Source organism: Chelonia mydas, chromosome 21 (genome assembly GCF_015237465.2).
Source record: "Chelonia mydas isolate rCheMyd1 chromosome 21, rCheMyd1.pri.v2, whole genome shotgun sequence".
Classification (NCBI taxonomy): domain Eukaryota; kingdom Metazoa; phylum Chordata; order Testudines; family Cheloniidae; genus Chelonia; species Chelonia mydas.
The window spans coordinates 4,324,880-4,343,974 of NC_051261.2; the positions used below are offsets into that span (position 1 = coordinate 4,324,880).

Here is a 19,095-nt window from a genome sequence, read left to right on the forward strand (position 1 = left end):
CATTAGTTATATTATTGCCCTTTATCTGCCTTCCCCGGGGCACTCACTGTAACAACAAAGCACCAAATCTATCTTTATGAATTGCCCTGTAAAAATAAATAAATAAAAACTAGTGATAGATTAGGTCTTAAAGTCTAAGAACAGCTTATTTTAGCACTTGTCCAGGGCTCTTCAGACTCTTCTATGGCATTAATACCATTTCTGATTCAAAGACCTGTTGTGCTTTTTTCTCCTGATTATTTTTTCCATATTCACTGTTTTGTAAGCACTCTTGTTGCAGCATTCATCTTACAATATATTAAGTGCTTGGCTCTTGAAGTGTAAATTGCAGAAAGGGTGGAGAAAAATTACATCCATCAATTATGCTGGTAAATATATCTACATAGCAGTTATTGAATTGGCCTTTCAGGTTCCCATTTACTTTTGCCAACTGAGGTTTGCCCTTCACCTATCCTAGTTCTGGGTATAGCACAGAAGATCTAGTTCTTCCAAAAGCACAATCGTCCAGATGAGCAGAGCTGTTTTAGGGGGTTCTCAATGACCCCTTGAGTGTGTTTATTTTCCTGTCACAGATTGCTCATAAACAGAGATGCTGTTTAAATTTCTATGCAAGAATCTTAAATTGTTTTTTGTGTTCCCGGACAGTATCCTTTCTTAAGTTAAGGATGATGATTTTTTTACTTAAAGCATCATTAGTAGAATGATATTGCGGGGGCGGGGGGGAATAAGACTCGAAACGATGGAAATCAACAGTTAAGTTTCCAACACCAGCCTGCTTAATTCAATCCCATAACCCAGTCCACTTTCCAACAAGCTGGAAACTCGTGTTAGATGCAGCAGAATGCTTGTCTGTCCTATTAAGAATTGGTATTCCAGAGGCAGGATCTGTAGTTATGGTGATGTAGCTTGCATTAATCCTCCTAGCCTATGTTGTATATAGAGCGAGGTCTCTGCTGTGTATCGGCAAGGAATCAGGGCAGGTCCTAAATAGCAGAATACCATGCTGGAGAAGGCATTTCTCAGCATGTGGAGCATAGTTGAGTCCCCACGCAGCTGCTGTCTTCTGGTCCACCATGCAGAATACATATTGAATAATATGAATGTTGAACACCTAATATAACATGAGGGTGATGGCAATATACTATGTGACTGACCTGAGGGAAGGACTAGGGAATAGGTGAAAAATGCCAGACACAAATTCAGGCTTAACTCCTGGGAACGGGCAAAACTCCATTGACTTCAATGGAGCAAAGGCCACTTACACCAGCAGAGAACTTGCCCCCTCCCATTGTACAATGGTCATATTTTCAAACCAAGAAGCTTTTAGTGCAGGAATTACAAAGGGTCACTCTACAGCACTCTTATATACTCTGAACAGCACATAAACACTGAGTGGACAATGAGATATCAGGAGTTGCTTTAGAATGAAATGGGTACTGGGATTAACATGGATTGAAATGTTAACGGGTTAGTAGCCATGCAAGGGTTTAGATTTTATTTATTATTTATTTATTTAAAAGAGGTAGGGAACACACACAGATGGGAGACAACAGAAAATCTAAGAGCTGAAAATAAACCCCAAAACCTGAGTCAAACTGAAAGCCGCTACCAGCACCTTACACTAATACTGTAGATCAATAGGATGCAAGACTTGTTGTAGGGAACAGCGTTAAGAAATCCTATAGATAATGGCACTGTAGAAAATGCCATTATTGATTCATCTAATCACACAACTGAAAAAGCTGTATTTTTTGTTTAGGGTTTTTTTTTTTTTCTCAAATGTATAGTCAGCTATAGAGATGCAATGGTTTGGAACAGAATTCTCAAACAGTGATCACATGGCTAATTTTTCTCCTCCATTTTCATTCGGGTATTCCTTCTCCAGCTAAAAGTCCCATTATTTTGGGGGTCCTAAATAATCTCATCCAGGAGGCCTCACTGCCAGTCAACCTAATTCCCAGCTGGTTGGGATGCCAGGGAATATAAAAGATGGGGTGAATGAAGATCAGTATAATTCAGATTTCTTACAGACTGCAATTCTTCTCCCACAGTATAAAAAATAGTCATAAAAACATTTCACTTGCAAAACAGAGTAGTATATGTAGTTTTTCATTTGCTCACATTTAGGAGGTGTTAAATGTACTGGAACACAGCAATAACTATAGAGTGCAGCTGTATTGCAAACTGAAATCATTAAAGCAATAGGTGCTAAAAACAGACTCCAGTTCCTTTCTCTATACCATGCCCAGAGGGCTGGGATTGTTTAAGCCAGTGAAGGGATACACTTTAATTTGAAACTAATACTCCTTGATCGAGGAATCCAACATGGAACAGATTCAAACCACAAAATAGCCTCGCTTGCTCTCTGACACAGACCTGCCAATTCTTGTTCCATTTGGCCTGTTTTACTCTGAAATAAGGAGAATCGCCGTGGAATTTCAAAGGCACATTCAAAACCTTGATGGGATCTTTGAAAAGGGTCACTCATTTTAGATGCTTTAAAGTTGGCAGTCTAAGCCCCATTCCATATCCCTTTTTGTCCGTCTGCTGTGTTGGCTCCAAAAGGACATTAGCACACTTCTGCCCAGAATTCAGCATGCCAGAATTCAGCATTCCAAACTTGTGTGATGCAGATATTGTAGCAGAGTGGCATCCTTTTCTTAAGTTATCCTGTGTCCCCTACCGGAATTGTTCATATGTTTCTTAAATATATAGGGACAATGTCACTAGTGCTGGTGTAGTGTGGTATAAATTACACATCCCTGCTCCAAAAGAGCTCCCTTGTGCAATGCTGTCACACATGGGCAGTTTTTCTTCACATCTGGGCTTGACAAGGAGCCTCACTGGTAAAGGTTTGTCACAAGATAAGCTGTGGTTTCCTGGTTTTCCCTTCTCCCCCTCCCCCCCCCCCCGCCCTTTCCCTCAGTCATCACATGACGGAGAGAACTGATGACTGAGCAAGGCCTTCTGGCAAATTAAAAAGCCAGCCTTCCTGCGAAGTATGGGAGATCAGCTGTTTGCTAGGGAAGCTGTTTCAACAGAACAGACTAGTGTGAGACTCTCTATGAAGAGAGCTGGGGAGAAAGCCCAGGGGAAGATGCTTGTGAGGAGGCAGGACATAGACTTTCAATGGTACTTCCTGGGCCTACCATGGTGACAATGGGTAATGGGGAATCAGGGTTCAATTCTGGAGAGGGAGCCTGAGAAACGGCTACCACATTCAAGCAAGGCAGCAGACGCGCAAATTACCCACTCCTGACCCGGGGAGATAGTGACGAAAAATAACAATACAGGACTCCATAAATGCTGAAACTGTCTGCCAGTCACACCTATACCTATTCACACAATGCACAGTCAACCTGTGGAACTCCTTGCCAGAGGTGGTTGTGAAAGCCAAGACTATAACAGGGTTCCAAAAAAACCCTAGATAAATTCAGGAACATCAGTGGCTATTGGCCAGATGGGCAGGGATGATGTCCCGAGCCTCTATTTGCCAGAAGCTGGGAATAGGCAACAGAGAATGGATCACTTGATGAGTACCTGTTCTGTTCATTCCCTCTGGGGCACCTGGCATTGGCCACTGTCGGAAGACAGGCTATGGGGCTAGATGGACCTTTGATCTGATCCAGTGTGGCCGTTCTTATGCCAGCTTCCCATTACCCTTGTAGACAGCAGTAATATCTTTCCAAATCCACAATGGGTGACATGCTCATGATGAAGGAATGCTCACTTCAGTAGTGAGTTTGTAATTCTCCTAATATTGAAATTATAAAAATGGAGGAGGTGGCCATCCATGCAGAATGTCTACAAGGGGAATAGGAGTCTAGACACTCAAACAGGGTCAGCTTGATAAGTGGAACCATCTTGCCCCTAAAGGGACACCAGATAACCAATGAGCACATCTTGAAAAATTATGTCCCATATGCCAGCCAGTAAGAATGCAATATGCATATTCTAGATGAGCTGAAGCATGAGCAGTTTGATCAGTGATGTGGTTCATGACTTCTAATTGGTTTTAAATTTTCAGATAGTCCAGAATGTGACGTGGCAGAATGAACCTGACACAAATGTAGCATTACATCTAGCAAGTGATCCATCATGTGGAGTGCACATTTTCTTACATTAGGACAATGGTGCCGTGTTCCTTTCCAGGTATTTCTAAGAAATGTCACATTGAGCCAATGCTGATAACTCAGTCAACTGAAAATTTGGGTTAAGAGCTGAAGGTGAGTAGAGAAGCATAATGCCGTTTTGAGTGAAGAATAGAAATATGCACCAAGGATGAAAGCCCTTAAGCCCCACCCCTGTGTAAAGGACCAGGGTAATGTCTACACAGCACTGAAGTCCCAATTTAGCATCTGAGTGTGAACTCCTTGCTCACATAAGAGTATCTTACTCCACAATCAATGGGGCTATTCATGGAGTAAGTTATTACTCAGTGAAAGAAGGCTACTCAAAATCTGGCACTTAATGCTTGGCCTGAGTGGGATTGTAGTTCTGCGTAGGCCTCGTGGCGGTTCTCTTCACCAGAATGAATGTCACCTGCCAGGTGCATCCAGTACATACATTTTCACTAAACTTTCTCAGATTATTTGTATCATGATTAGCATGCCATAACTCTTCAAGTCAGACTATAACCCAGGATAGAATTGTGTATTTATGTAGATAGTTATTCGATAAGGTGCCAGTAAAAAGTGCTCAGGACTACATAGCATAGTCCCAAGGCTTTGCAGGACCAATAAAGATTATAGATGTGAACTATAAATGTCATCGTCTGGCTGCTCTTTGCATCTTAACAATTGACTCTCTATTGAAATGTATTTCATTGTGCCTATTTATTCCCTTTTGAATTTGGTTGTTCATCCATAGCATCTGGTGTATCTCATAATAGTGTTTGGCCCATTATTATTCATCAACCACAGGAGAGTTGAGGGAGCATAAACAGAAAGCCCTTTTGTTGTCTTAACCTGACAAAAACTTGATAGTCCTGTTCTCTGTTAGGTTCTTAAAGATTTGGATAGCCCAATAAAATTGTCTGACAACCCATGAAGGCAGAGTTGGAGGTGTCTCTGCAGATGGAATGCCATCTAGTCATTTAGGTGTTTCAAATAGGAATAAGCATCCTCTTCACATCTCTATTTGGACATTAGGCTTTGCAGCAATATATGATGAAGCAACTAACCTTGGGCATAAAGATGAAATTCTGCTCCAGGCAAACTAATCTATCCTGTTGGCATGGATCAACAAAGGTCTCAGAAATTCAGCTCCTTGTAGATGACCAAGCACTGGTAACTCACTAGAGTGCCACCTATGAATGACCTCTCTTCTTTAGAATTGTCTCGCTAAACTCTAGCTTGACAATTGAGCATTTCAAAGCTGAGGAAATGTACCCACCATCACCACAAACAGAGTATTGAACCAAATGTCAGGAGTAATGGCACCGCAATAAACACATTGCCATGTTTCTGCCATATGCAGATAATTGTAAGTGGCTATGCTTTTTGGATGAGACTTAGGATCCTTGTCTAATAGAGCACGATTAGTGGGAGTGCTTTCAAGACAGGTAGACTTTATGGCATTCACCTTCCTTCAAAGACTTGACTGCACAGTGCAGTTGTGCTTTCCATCCTAGATGGTGCTGCTGACACGTCCAACGTTTTAGGAAATTTTCATGAGAGATCTCTTTGGGTATGTCTGCACTACAGCAAAACGCCCATGGCTGGCTCATATCAGCTGACTTGGTGTGCAGGGTGGGGCTTGGGCTGAATTTGCAATTTTAAATTTTAAATTACCACATTTAAGCTATTTATCATGAAATATAAAAGGGCCTAGAAATAACACTAGTCACTGCCAATATCCATATGTTTTCACACTTCTGCCTGTCTTAAATCTATGTATGGTCATTTCATGTTATTTTAAATCAAAATAAAATTGCGAGTGTCTCAGGAAGGCAAGGTCAGCCTCACTAATACCCTTTCACTCATGAATGAGCAGAAAGAAGGAAAACATTTTTCATATCTTCTTTTAAAGTTGGTTCATTGTAATAGCATGCAGATACTATTTGATCATTTCTATTTTGTCACAGGCATTTTCAATTGCAGTATATTTTTTCCAGTGTGTAGTGCTGTGGGTTTTGTTTTTTTTGTTGGTGCTGTTAAAAGCCATTTTCCATCTCAGAGGTGGTGGCTTTGCAGTGATGGGTGAAGTGATTCCTGTATATTGAGACATATTTTTGCCTCCCCGTATTAAAAACATGAAATAGAGCAATGTTTGGATAGGAATGCTACTACATTGTTCCCAGGGTCCAGTGTGGAGCACAATAGTAAGGGGAACGCTGCGGACACCAGGAACATAGCCACAGAGAACTACATGTCACTGGTGGCGGCATGTAGCATACGTGTAGCTACATGCCACGGTGAAAAGCAGGATACATCCACTCTGTGTGAATAGCTACACATGTCGGTAAAGGCTCTGACAGAGGGAAGCAGTGAGAAAAGGTTTCAACAGCTCCAAGCCTTTCAATGCAGCGAGGAAAGGCTCTGGCAGGGCAAGGCAGTGCGGAAAGGTTCAGCTTTTCAGCTGACGGAGCCTTTCCTGCTGCTCCCCATTGCCAAGCCTTCCCTTGAGCGTGTTGAGATAGTTTAAATGGCTGGATGCTTCATGTGATAAGAAACAAAAGGATGTGGTGATGAGCCTAATGCAGGTGGCCTAAATTGAAGACAAGTTGTGGGAGGCTAGGCTGTGCTGGAATGGATGGGCAGCAGAGACTTGAGAGTTACATTGATAATATGACCCTTGCAATGACTGTGGACTTCCTTCCCCCGCCCCCACTCATCATCTTCCATTCAAAGACTATATGTGGATTGAACATCAGCAGACCATACACCATTTTGCACAACAGCCAGGTGAACGATCATAAGTTTGGGAAGAAGGCTATAAAAGTTGCTGACCCTGAACAGGGAAGTGGCAAGAAAGGAAAAGGAAGAAAGATAAAAGGAGCGTCCTCATCTATATAATAAGGAAATTCATGCATTGCATATAAGTGATGTGTGCACACATAGGGGGGTGAATATACAAACACAAATCTCTTTCCATCACCCCCATCTAATTTCACTACCTCTCTAAGACACACTTTTAGCTCCTTTCCATGTTGCTCACACTGCACTAGAGTTTCTCTCTTTATTAGCAGCCAATAATGTATTAATGCATTTCTTGGGCTGAAGTGTGCTTTTTACTGTTACCTTGGACACTCATTTAGTTGAATTTGATAGTGACAATACATTGACATTGGTAAGGTTAATGATCCAATACTTTATTTCATTGAACAAGTTGAGCAGCATTTAATTCATTGTTCCACAATGTCCTAGAGAGCTGTCTGTGCCATCATTTTAATAGTGGTATGGCATCTTTGCCCTTTAAGTAATTGGCACCGTGAAAATAGTCTCTAGGTCCTGTCACAATTGATTAGTATTGTATTGAATTACAAAACAATTACTTTTCTTTTTTTCTTTTTCAATCCCTCTTCATGGGAGGAGGGTAAAATTTGGTGCTTGTGGAATTGAAAGGCTGAAAGCACTGGGATTCAAGCACGCAAGCCATACACCAGTTTCTCCTTTGAGCTCTACCTATGCATCTTAGTTATGTGCTGCTGCAGCCCCTCCCACTCCCCACCAGGAACCCCCACAAAGCACCGCTAAACCCTTTTAGTACACGCCAGCATTGTTTGTTCTCTCCAGTTGTGGACACTCTCATAGGTCTGATAAGGCATCTGTCCTCCATCCTGCAGTACCCTTGGGGGTGAGGGTGGTGGTTGGTTTGTTTCTTACCCTGGCCTCTTGTGCTCCCCATAAATTCACCTTCACAAGCAGCATAGAGTCAAGGTTGATGTAGTTAGGCTGACGCAGTGTCCGTGTAAACACTATGTTGCTTCTGTTGACTTATTGGCTTGGCTTTACTCTAACTAGGGTGGCTAAAATAGCAGTGAAGACACAGCAGTATAGGCTATACATAGAGCCCTGCACAGTTACAAAATTAGTATCTACATCCAATCTGCAAACATGAGCTGTAGAGATCCGCATCCATGGTTGCAGATATCCACGGATACAAAGCGGATAGCCACAGATTTGTAGAGTTCTAGAGAGAAACCTCTGATCCGCATCTATCCGCAAATATGGTCTATACATTTTTGCAGATTGGCAGGTTTCTAGCTATACAAGCCTGCATTTCCCCCTATGTACTCCTGTTGCTAGCCCAAGCTAAAACCTGTGTGTCTTTAATGCTATTTTTAGCTGTGCTAGCTAGATTAAAGTGGCTATACCTGCCTGGTTGCAGTGTAGACAGCCTGTGACTGAGCAGGGAACTAAACTTTGGTCTTATGAGTCCTAGGCCCATCTTTGCAGCAGAGCATCTAAGGTAAAGAGATATTGATATAAGGTTCAGAAGTTCAGTTCTGGCTCCCCCCTAAGTAGGAACTTGACAGGTAGGAATAGTGGTCAATTCTGGAACCTCTCATGTTGGCCATTAAATAATCTTAAGAGATCTGTTGAACATAGGTCCTGCAGAGAATTACCCCATCATCAGAAGAAGCTCCAAGTTTATCCCATTCGTGATGGTTTAGCTGGAAGTACAAAAGCATCACTCATGAGATGAATCACAATCAGTGAGCGAGCCAGTAGCAAGGATATGAAATTAAGATGACATCTGGGAAGAGAGGTGGTCTTTGGTGGCATTAACCTGGAAGGCAGCCAGAGCATTGGCATGAGATGCAAAGCTGTAAGCAGAACATCATTTTTGTGAATGCAACCACAGAAAAGTTCTTGATGCTGAATACAATCTTGTCCATCTATCACCTTTCCTTTTTTCTTTTAAATTACACTTGATTATGTAGCATCTGCTCCCTTCACACTTGCATATGGTTCTCTCCTTAAACCCGGATGCCTGTCTAGGAGCTGAATACAAATAGACATCTGAAAGTTTTCTTTAGAAGACCTGCAGTAAATCAAACAGGCAGGCTGAGGGAAAGTGGGAAAGTGATTGTAACTGAAACGGCTGACTAATCTGTCTAGTGTTTAGTTGTTGATATTGCTCCTATCAATACAGTATCAGTAGCTGCCCACTACTGTGTATATACACCAAATGCCTTAAGACCAAATTTTGCCCTTAATTGCTACAGAACACTGAGGGGCCAGATAGATGGTTCATGCACGTACCTTTTTATTAGGCTTTTCTACACTGCCCTCCTGATTTAAGAATGTGCTTTCTGCAAATCTTGCAGCCAAATTATCACGAAGCCTCCTGGACTGCACCCCCAACGTTTGCAAATGTAACTGTTCAGCATGTGCAAAACTTGCCTTTGTGGGGGCACATTGAACTGTGCAAAAAAAGCAGGGGGTGTGCATGCCTGACCCATGTGATCACAATTTTTGAGGGTGCATTTAATGAGTCCTACTGAAAACTTGGCATTGGAAGTGTGAGACAGGATTCATGCACAGTACCATGCACTAGATTGTTGGGTTTCATGGATGAATTTCCTCCTGTTCAGTGGGCCAGCACCAGGTTTATGCACTAAGTCTCACTTAAACTCTGTTTTGAGTGGGACTTACATGTGGTATACTGGCCTTGTGCTGGCTTGCAGCACAGTGGTGAATTTCAGTGTGGGGAAATGAAGCATTCTATGTCTGATTTGTTTTTCTTCCCCCTATAAAGGCTGCAAGAGAGATGGGACTGAGCTGGATCAATCCTGTACAAATAATCCCTTTATTTGCGCTTTATTTTTAAATACTGGACTCTCTCTGATCTAGCATTTATACTTACAGACACCCACATGCATTAGATAGCTCCTGAGCTTATCTCTTTGCTCCTGGACTAATGCCTGGGCTGTGCTGTAATGTGATCTAAAAGCATCCTAAGAATCCCATGCCAGCATCTAGTCTGGTTATGTCTTGCCACTCCGATCATCACAGGTTACAAAGGTAACATGGTAAAGAAACCTGCTGCTGACAGACTCCTCCATTCTAGAATCCGTTTCATTGCTGGCTACCTGGGTAAATATAACCGGAGATAATGATAATATCAGCTTGATAATAAAACAAATTGATCCTTTAGACCAATATTTCTCAAACTTTCAATAATGCTCCCTCCCACGCCCTTACCTGGAAACCCGCTTTGATGTAACCAGGACTTGTCTTCTGTTTAGTGATATGGGAAGCATAGAGTGGTCATGACCTGCTGACACCTCTTTGCAACCCGCACATTGAGAACCCATGCTTTAAACTCTTGTTGGTCTGATGGCATGGTCTAGAGCTGATTGCGTCATTCAAAAATTTCCATATTTCAGATGGAAAATGCCAGTTGGTCAAAAAGTGCAATGTTCAGTGGGAACGTGTAGATTTTGATGTACCTTTCTGAAGGAACTGGATCAGCTAATCTACCCTAAGCACCCCTACTCCTTGGCAAGAATAGTTTCCTTAATGAATTATCCAAAAACTCAATTATTTGTTGAGCTAAAAGTCCATTTCCTGGCCAACTCTAGCAGGTTTCCTTCAAAACAAGTCTATAGTTATTATAGTACAAAAAGTTATCTCTCTTGCCAGGAAATCCAAGCAAATCAATTTCAAATGCAACTCAGGAGCTTTAACTCATTTATATTCTTTATCCTTTGCTTTTCCTATCCCTCAGTCCTCCACCCCTATAGTTATACTGTTCAGTACATCATAAGATTTACCTTTAGATCCTAAAATGAGCTACGTTTACGAACATCAAGGTAAATCCCTGTTCTTTGCATTCACTTTTTTTTCCAATTCTTTGTTACTTTCCTTCCTGATCTTGCTTGCAGCTATATTTTTCCTGAAGATTAGAAGTTTTGTCCTTTTTTAGAGGACATGTCTCCAGTCTTCTTGTGTGTTCCTGTCCCAGCTCTGGTTTACTCATCCTGCATCTTTCTGAAGCCAGATAAGGTACAATGTTTGAAAATGCAGTTATCGCATTAGGAATTATAATCCCCTTTATGGCTTCTCTGGAGAAAGAGAATCGGTCCCAGAACACTTGCCTTCCAGAGTTTCTTCTCTCCAGGTACCACTGACTGGAGATGCGGGATAAACTTGAAGCGTTCACAGGTCTGGTTTAGAGACTAAGCAAAACCCAAAAGTTCTTTCAATGCTCAGGCAGCAAAAATGACACACAATGAGGAAGCTGTCAAATCATTTCGAAGGTTGATTTTTCGAGTAAACGTGCAGGGGACTGTTCTTTTAATTCTGATTCCTCCTGATTTTTTCCTTGGAGGGGTTGCCTCAAAATTCAAGTGGCAAGGAAACATGACTTCCTTTACCTTTGTGTGTAAACCTCCCTCTCAAGTCGAGGTGAGATGCCCAAGCATTGCTATAAACCAATTCTAAGTTGGCATGGAACGGAATATATGGGTCATGTATGGTCCAAATTATGCCAGCAGCAAAGCCAGTGGGGGACCATGAGATTTGAGGGTGTCAGCTTTGTATATATCCTTTAATCTAGCAGTGGCCTGCCGTGAATGAGGTGTGGCATTGCCCTTAAGGCTGCCTTCTCCATCCATCTTGCTCTGTGCTCAGTGCATGGCCCTGGACTTGAAAGATATTTGAAGTGAACTTTAATATTTGCACTGTTGTTTGAGCTTTCCCAGAAACCAGAATAGAGTGGAGAATTTTTAGCTTACATGCCCATTTTAGATGCAATGTCCAGCCAGATTAGGACTGTGATGAGGTGTGAGCTCCACACCAGCCCTGATGGGGTTGTTCAGGCCCTTTATTAACCCTGTTAGATGACCTGTCATCAACTGTGATAAGGAGGGCTGGGGTTAATGGAGAGTGAAGCCAGCTGGGGAAGCAGTATAAAGTCAAGAAGCTGAGAACAGACAGGGTCTGCAGGGGGAAGAAGTTTGGGAGGACATATAGGAGGAGAGTAAGCCCTCTGAGCCTGTCCTGCAGTCAGTTGTCTGGCAAGATGCTAGGAGGGGTGAAGTAGCCACAGAAAGTAGAGTAAGTTCCAGTGGTAAACCTGGAACCAGGTGTGCTAGGGTGCAGGGAATTAATAAGTGAGCCTACACTTTGATAACTCTGATACCAGTTATTACCCCTTGCCTGCACCCATCCCTTAGAAAGCTGATTAGGGTAACTAAAGTCAGTTTGCTGATTGGGTGGGCTTGGTGAGCCAATTAGCCAGTGAGCTCAAGACAGATAAGAGGCACAGGAAGTAAGTGCCAGGCAGGGAGGAACAGGGCTAGCTGTAACCAGAAGCCTCTGGGAAGAGAAACCTCTGCTCCTGAGGAGCAGGCCTACAGCACAGGTGATACTGTAAATAGTATTCTTATATGGGGTGATAAGGGTGTTCATGGAGCGAACTCAAAGCAATAGCATGGCAGACCAGTAGAGTCTGAACCAGTTTCTGTGGTGTGAAGGGGCAGGGGTGGAATTCACCCTGCTACATGAGGACGGAAAAGAAAGGGAAGCTGGATATGAAGGAGCTCAAGGAAACATCAACTGGGACTGATTAGACCTGTATTGTTGGTTGTAGGGTGCCTGGACTGGAAGCTGGAATAGCAGGAGGGTCCAGATTCCGTTGCTAGTCTCTGGTACTGTGGAATAGAGCCTGAGGAAGGGCTGAACCAGTCTGGCAACAGTATTTGGACAGTTGTCCTGTTGGACTTCATAACCTTGGAAGGAGTGGACCTGCCTGGAGAGCCAAGTTACCAGAAGAGGGGCTGTTGCACAGCAAGCAGCAATGGGCTACCTGGTGCAGGGAGAGCTACACTGCCTGACCTGGATGCAAAGAGGTATGCTAATGGTGCGTGGAACCCCATTACAAGGACGCATACTAGCCCTTCCTTTGTGTGGTGGACAGGACATCCTTGAGATGAGACATAGAAATATAGGGTTGGAAGGGCCCTTGAGAGGACATCAAGTCCAGCCCCCTGCACTGAGGCAGGACCAAGTAAACCTAGGCCATCCCTGACAGGTGTTTGTCCAACCTCCTTCTTAAAATCCTCCACTGGTGGGGATTCCACAACCTCTCTTGGAAGCCTATTCTGCCCCTTATAGTTTAGAAATCTTTTTCCTAATATCTAACCTAAATTCCCCTTTGCAGATTAAGCCCATTTCCTCTTGTCCTGTCTGCAGTGGGAATGGAGTACTGTTGATCTCCATCTTTTTTTATAACCGCCCTTAACATATTTGAAGACTAACCAAATCCCCCCTCAGTCGTTTTTTTCTGAAGTCTAAACCTGCCCAGTTTTTTTTAACCTTTCCTCATTTAGTCAGGTTTTCTAAACCGTTTTTGTTCTCCTCTGGACTCTCCAATTTGTCCACATCTTTCCTAAAGTGTGGCACTCCTGGAATTCTGTGTCCAGTTCTGCTGAGAACTCACCAGTGCTGGGTAGAGCAGAACAGTTACCTCCAGTGTCTTACATACGACACTCCTGTTAGTACACCCCAGAATGATAGCCTTTTTTTTTTCGCTGCTGCATCACATTTGACTCATTAAATATGTGATCCACTTTAACCTCCAGATCCTTTTCAGCAGCACTACCACGTGGCTCGTTATTCCTCACTTTGAAGTCATACGTTTGACTTTTTCCCTTAAATGTAGTACTTTGCACTTGTCATTGAATTTCATTTTGTTAATTTTAGACCAACTTGTCCAGATCATTCTGAATACTAATCCTGTCCTCCAACCCCACCCAGCTTGAGGTCCTCTGCAAACTTTATAAGCACGCTCTCCACTCCATTATCCAAGTCATTAATGAAAATATTTAAGAGTACTGGAACCAGGACAGACCCCTGCAGAACCCCACTAGATATGCCCTCCCAGTCTGAAAGCAAACCACTGAGAACTACTGTTTGAGTATGGTCTTTGAATGAGCTGTGCACCCACCTTATGGTAATTTTCATCGAGATCATGCTTCTTTCGTTTGTTTAAAAATGCCATGTGGGACTGTATCAAAAGCCTTACTAAAATCAAGATGAATCACATCTACCGCTTCCCTGCTATCCAGTAGTCTAGTAACCCTGACCAAAAAAAAAAAGGGAAATTGGGTTGGGTTGGCATGATTATTCTTGACAAATCCATGTTGGGTATTTCTTAACTCCCTATTGTCTTCTAGGTGCTTACAAATTGATTGTTTAATAACTTGTTCCAGTATCTTTCCAGATATGGATGTTCAGCTGATTGGTCAATAATTTCCTGGGTCCTCTTTGTTGCCCTTTTTAAAGATAGGTTCCAAGTTTGTCCTTCTCCTGTCCTTTGAGACCTCATCGGTTCTCCATGATTCTCAAACATAATTGCTTCAGAGATTTCCATATGTACCCTAAGATGAATTTCATCAGATCCTGTCAACTTGAATTCTTGTAACTTACCTTAAATAGTCTTTTAACCAGTTCTTTAATTACCTTGATTTGCATTCCTTTAATATTAACGGAGTTGAGTATTTGGCCACCATTAACCTTTTTAGAGAAGACTGAAGCAAAATCGGCATTAAACACCTCTGCCATCTTGTCATCAGTTGTTATAAGCTTTCCTTCCCCACTGTGTAGAGGACCTACACTTTTCTTCATCTTTCTGTTGTTCCTAGTGTATTTAAAGAACCTCCTCTTATTGCCTTTGATGTTCCTTGCTAGGTGTCACTCATTTGTAGTTTAGCCTTTCTGATTTTTGTCCCTACATGTTTGTGCTATTCTTCTGTACTCTTCAGCAATTTGTCCTTGTTTCTGCTGTTTTGTAGGATTCCTTTTTGATTTTCAGGTCATCAAGAAGCCAATATGGCTCCAGCAGGAGCACTTTAATACTCTTCCTATCTTTCCTTTGCATGGGTATAGTTTGCAGTTGTGCCTTTGATATTGTCTCCTTGAGAAACTGCCAGCTCTCCTGACCTCCTTTTTGCCTTAGATTGTCTTCGCATGGGACCTTATCTATCAGTTCTGAGTAGGGAGACTAGATGTCCCGATTTTAAAGAGACAGTCCTGGTATTTGGTGCTTTGTTTTATATAGGTGTCTATTACCCCTCCCCCGTTACTCACTATCTGGTCACCCTAGTTCTGAGTCTATTAAAGTCTGTTTTTTTTACTATTATTTATTATTCACTGTCCTTATTCTGCTGTTCACTGCTCCCTTTTCTTAGATTCATGATATCTGTCATTTCAGGATTACTTTCACCCAAATTGCTTTCCACCTTTCCATTTGCTGTCATTTCCTCCCTGTTGCACAGAATCAAGTCTAAAATGGCTCTCACCCTCATTACTTCCTCCACTTTCAGAAACAAAAATTTTCCCCAATACATTTCAAGAACTTATTAGAAACTGTTTGGCAATATTACTTATCCAGCAGATGTCTGGGTAGTTAAAATTCTCCATTACTACGAGGTCTTGTGGCATGTCAGCTGTGCCAAAGCTAAACTGTGCTTACTCACAAACTGGGTATTCTGTGGTGGGCCTGCAAGCAGTCAGGACTGAACCCCCGACATGCGGCGGATCTGCTAAGCATGAGCAAAATTCACCTCCGGCTAAAGTTAAATGATTCAATCTATAATTACTATGTATGTGGACTGTCTTCCTCTGGAAAAGAGAAATTAATATTGGCATAACTATTAGAGCTAACTGCATGGGGAAAGGGGAGTGATTGTATGATGGAATTATGATGACAGATGTCAAACAGGGACATTGACAATAATTGTAAAGGACCAAAGACCAGGTAAGCCAATGATCAAACTCAACATCTTCAGATTGGATGCTATTTTTTTCTTTCCTTTGATTTTTTTTTTTTAAATCCTCACAGATGTAAAATACTGAAACATGAGAAGAACGTAATTTTTTGTGCATGTCTGAAGCATTCATACAATTAACATGCTCAGGAGGTCGCTTGCGACCTGAAACACTCACCAAAGATTGCCAACAAAGCACAGGGTTGAGAGCATATAGGACTTTAGTATGAAACTGTGTTTGTCTGAAAGCTGCATTTAATGAAAGCCCTTTTTCCCCTTTTCTGGTTCTGAGACTGGGAGGAAGCACTCAGGCATTGAAACGGATTTGTACTTTATTTTTAAAATATTGTTCCTACATAGATAACTATTGTATAGTAATCTACTACAGTTTGAAACGGTTTTATTACTGTATTTTGTTTTATCACTGTAGAATATAGTAGTGGTTTTTTTCCACTGAAATCAAGATTGAGTTTTGTGTGTCTGCACATGGAAAGAAGGTTAGCTTTTAAGGGCTAAAGAACAGAACTCTTGGGTTCTGTTCCCGGCTGTGCTGCTGACTTGTGTGACCTTGGACTACTTATTACCCTCTCTATCTCAACTTCCCCCTATGTAAAACAGAGATAACATTGTAATGAGGTGGCTAGTGCATCTTCTATCTAAGCCCCTACATCATGCCCATCACCATGGTATCCAGCTGCGTTCCAGCAGATCCCCACTGCCCTCTACTGGATGGTGTCAGAGCTGCCCAACTGTCATAGGTCCTACAATGCTATCACAAGAGGTAGGTATCTCAGTTCAGGGCAACTGTACCTGTATTCCTCCTCCATGCTCTCTCTCAAGGCACTTGCAGGTTTCCAGCTCCTTGGATGTCACCTCACGTGGGCAGAGACCCACATCTCCCTCTGTCCCTCCCTCCCAACTGGGGTATTAAAGTTGCACAGCTACCTGATTTACACTGAGATTCCCAGCAGGCCAGACTGCCTAAACAGACTAGCATCTGTGCTTTGCTTTCTCTCCAGAGGTGTGAACAGCATAACTGCCTGCAGTTACAAGTTACCACACAGCTCGTTGTAAGCAAGCATACTTACTCTTAAGGTGAACTCATAACAGAGAAAACATTAAAACGCTAACGGAACCTACGTGCATGCTAAAAGGCTTGTCAGAGGTCACCACAACTCCAATCTTGGGCTCTGGTAGGTGTCAAACCCACAACTGCGTTTTCCCCATGGAAAACAAGTTCATAACTGTCTCAAGTTCAGAACCCAGACTAGGCAGTTCACCTGTCATATTTATACCATTTGGGCCTTTGCTCTCTTCCCTAGAGAGGTGACATACAGTCCCATTCTACTAACACATAAACTTAATACTAAGTTTTTCAAGGATGTTGAAGAGACCTGCCATATTGTCACAATAGGGCCTTGCTTTTTTTTTTTTTTTTTTTGAGCCAGGAGGATCTGAGTTTTAGGAATGTCCTGGCAATGACCTTCCTAGGACTGACCATATGTACCATAAAGACAATCATGAAATCTTGGGCAGGTGTGAACTCCTTACAATACATACCTACCTCCCAGAGAGGTGAGGCTTAAGTCATTTGTGGGTAAGCATACATCATTTCTTGATCTTGGAGATGCATGAATGGCATGCTCTATGAAAGTGAAAAGCAGTAGCAGTCTTTAATACTAGTCTTGGTTAGCACCCACATTTTTCAAACACAAACAAAGGCACGGTTCCTACCCCCAAGAGAAGTGTAAAAGGAAAACAAACAGGTAAAGGGTAGGAGGAAGAGGCATGAATAAAAGTAAGAGTGTAAGCTCTTCAGGGAAGGCATTAAATTTATGTGCCCATTAGAACCGGTCAAAATGTGAGAAAATGCAAAACGCTTTGATTTTTATGCTGAAATTTCAAATATTTGAAAAGTTTCAACCAGCTCTAGTGCACACTGCCTAGCTCAACAAGGCATTGATCAGGACTGTTAGGGTTTACCACAACACAGATTAACTAATAACAAGGTCAAAGTAGTTTCCTAATTAGGCGTGCTAGGTAATAATTTGATACAATGTTCTTTTTGTTTTTGCTCTCTAAAATATAGAGAGAGTATCTCCAATTACCCATTGTGTGACGGTTGCACCACACCTTCTTTGCTTCCTGCTGGAGGCATCGCTGCCCTGACACGTCTGCCCAAAAGCAGTGTCACGTGGGAAAGAGGGGCATTGAGTTGAGCACAACCTAGACAATCCACTTACGCCTGGTACTAGTGGAACCAACATGATTTGGTCCTCCAGCAACAAGAAGGGCCAGGAGATGCAGTAGCCAATCGGAATCCACCAGGTGAGGCTTGTGTGCATCATCTATGGTGGAGTGCTGGGTGAAGATCAGGCAGGAGAGTTGTTTCCCGGTTGTAACCCTAAACAGCCAGGCCTGGATCAGGGCTTAATACCTTCTGTGAAAACGTGCAACAAATGTTTGTTAGGGAGTTTAAAAGCCCAGGTGGCTATTTTTGAGTTTAATTTCAGTTAACTGTTATTGGATAAGCAAGGAGCTCATGGCCTGCGATGCCTTGCTCCTGGCAAGCTTTGACTCACCGAGCCATAACCAGCTCACTTGTCCTAGATTGTGAGATCTCGGGGAAAGGTTCTGCCTTTGTGTTTATGCAGCCCCTAATACAGCGGGGCCCTGACCCCGTGACTGGAGTGCTTAAGCGCTACTGCAATAGGAATATTGAATAGGGGTCATGAGTAAATTTCTTGTAAATTAAACATGGCCCACACTGTAGGTAACTACAAATAATCTATATGTTTTACTAAAAGAACAAAAACTTGAAACAATGCTATTAAAACATGACCTAGCATGATAGAAAATATTACTCCGTTTCCTTTCTATACGGCATTATTACAGTTGGCAAAACAAAAATATTGTTTCCCAGCTATTGCATGAGGGGAGGCCTCCATCTTGCATTTGATTACTATCCCTTTAGTATAACCATAAAGACTGAAGAGCTGAAACAGGATCTGCCCATAGCTTCAAATTGTCCCACCATAGACCCTGAGCCATTGCTGGATGTTAATTTCTGAATAGTTTCTTCAGTTAGATTGATTTCATACATTTCTCATGTCCCTGTACCTGGAGAGGTGCAGTTCCTAGGAAGGAAGGGAGCTGCACAAAGATCTCTGTGCTGTACGCTCCCTCAAAATGTGTAAACTGGTATAGCTCCATTGACTACCCAAGCAACACCTGCCAGGGAGCTGCCTTAATGTAGCTGACATATGCCAATGTAAACCAGGAAGCCCTGACTCAGCATATGCTTAAGTTCATTCTTGTCAAGCAAAGCACTTAAGCATGTGTTTAAAGTTTAAAATGTAGGGTCAGAATCCTGC

The 19,095-nt window shown here is 42.3% G+C and overlaps 1 protein-coding gene across 1 annotated transcript in view; it reads left to right on the top strand.

The window, feature by feature from the left end:
- The window catches only part of PLXNA2 (plexin A2), a 457,364-nt gene that overhangs the window by 37,894 nt on the left and 400,375 nt on the right, over positions 1-19,095 (top strand). Inside the window, exon 2 of the mRNA XM_043533410.1 lies at positions 12,544-12,802. The gene's annotated coding sequence lies outside the window, so the exon portion shown is untranslated. The remainder of the gene's footprint in view (positions 1-12,543; positions 12,803-19,095) is intronic.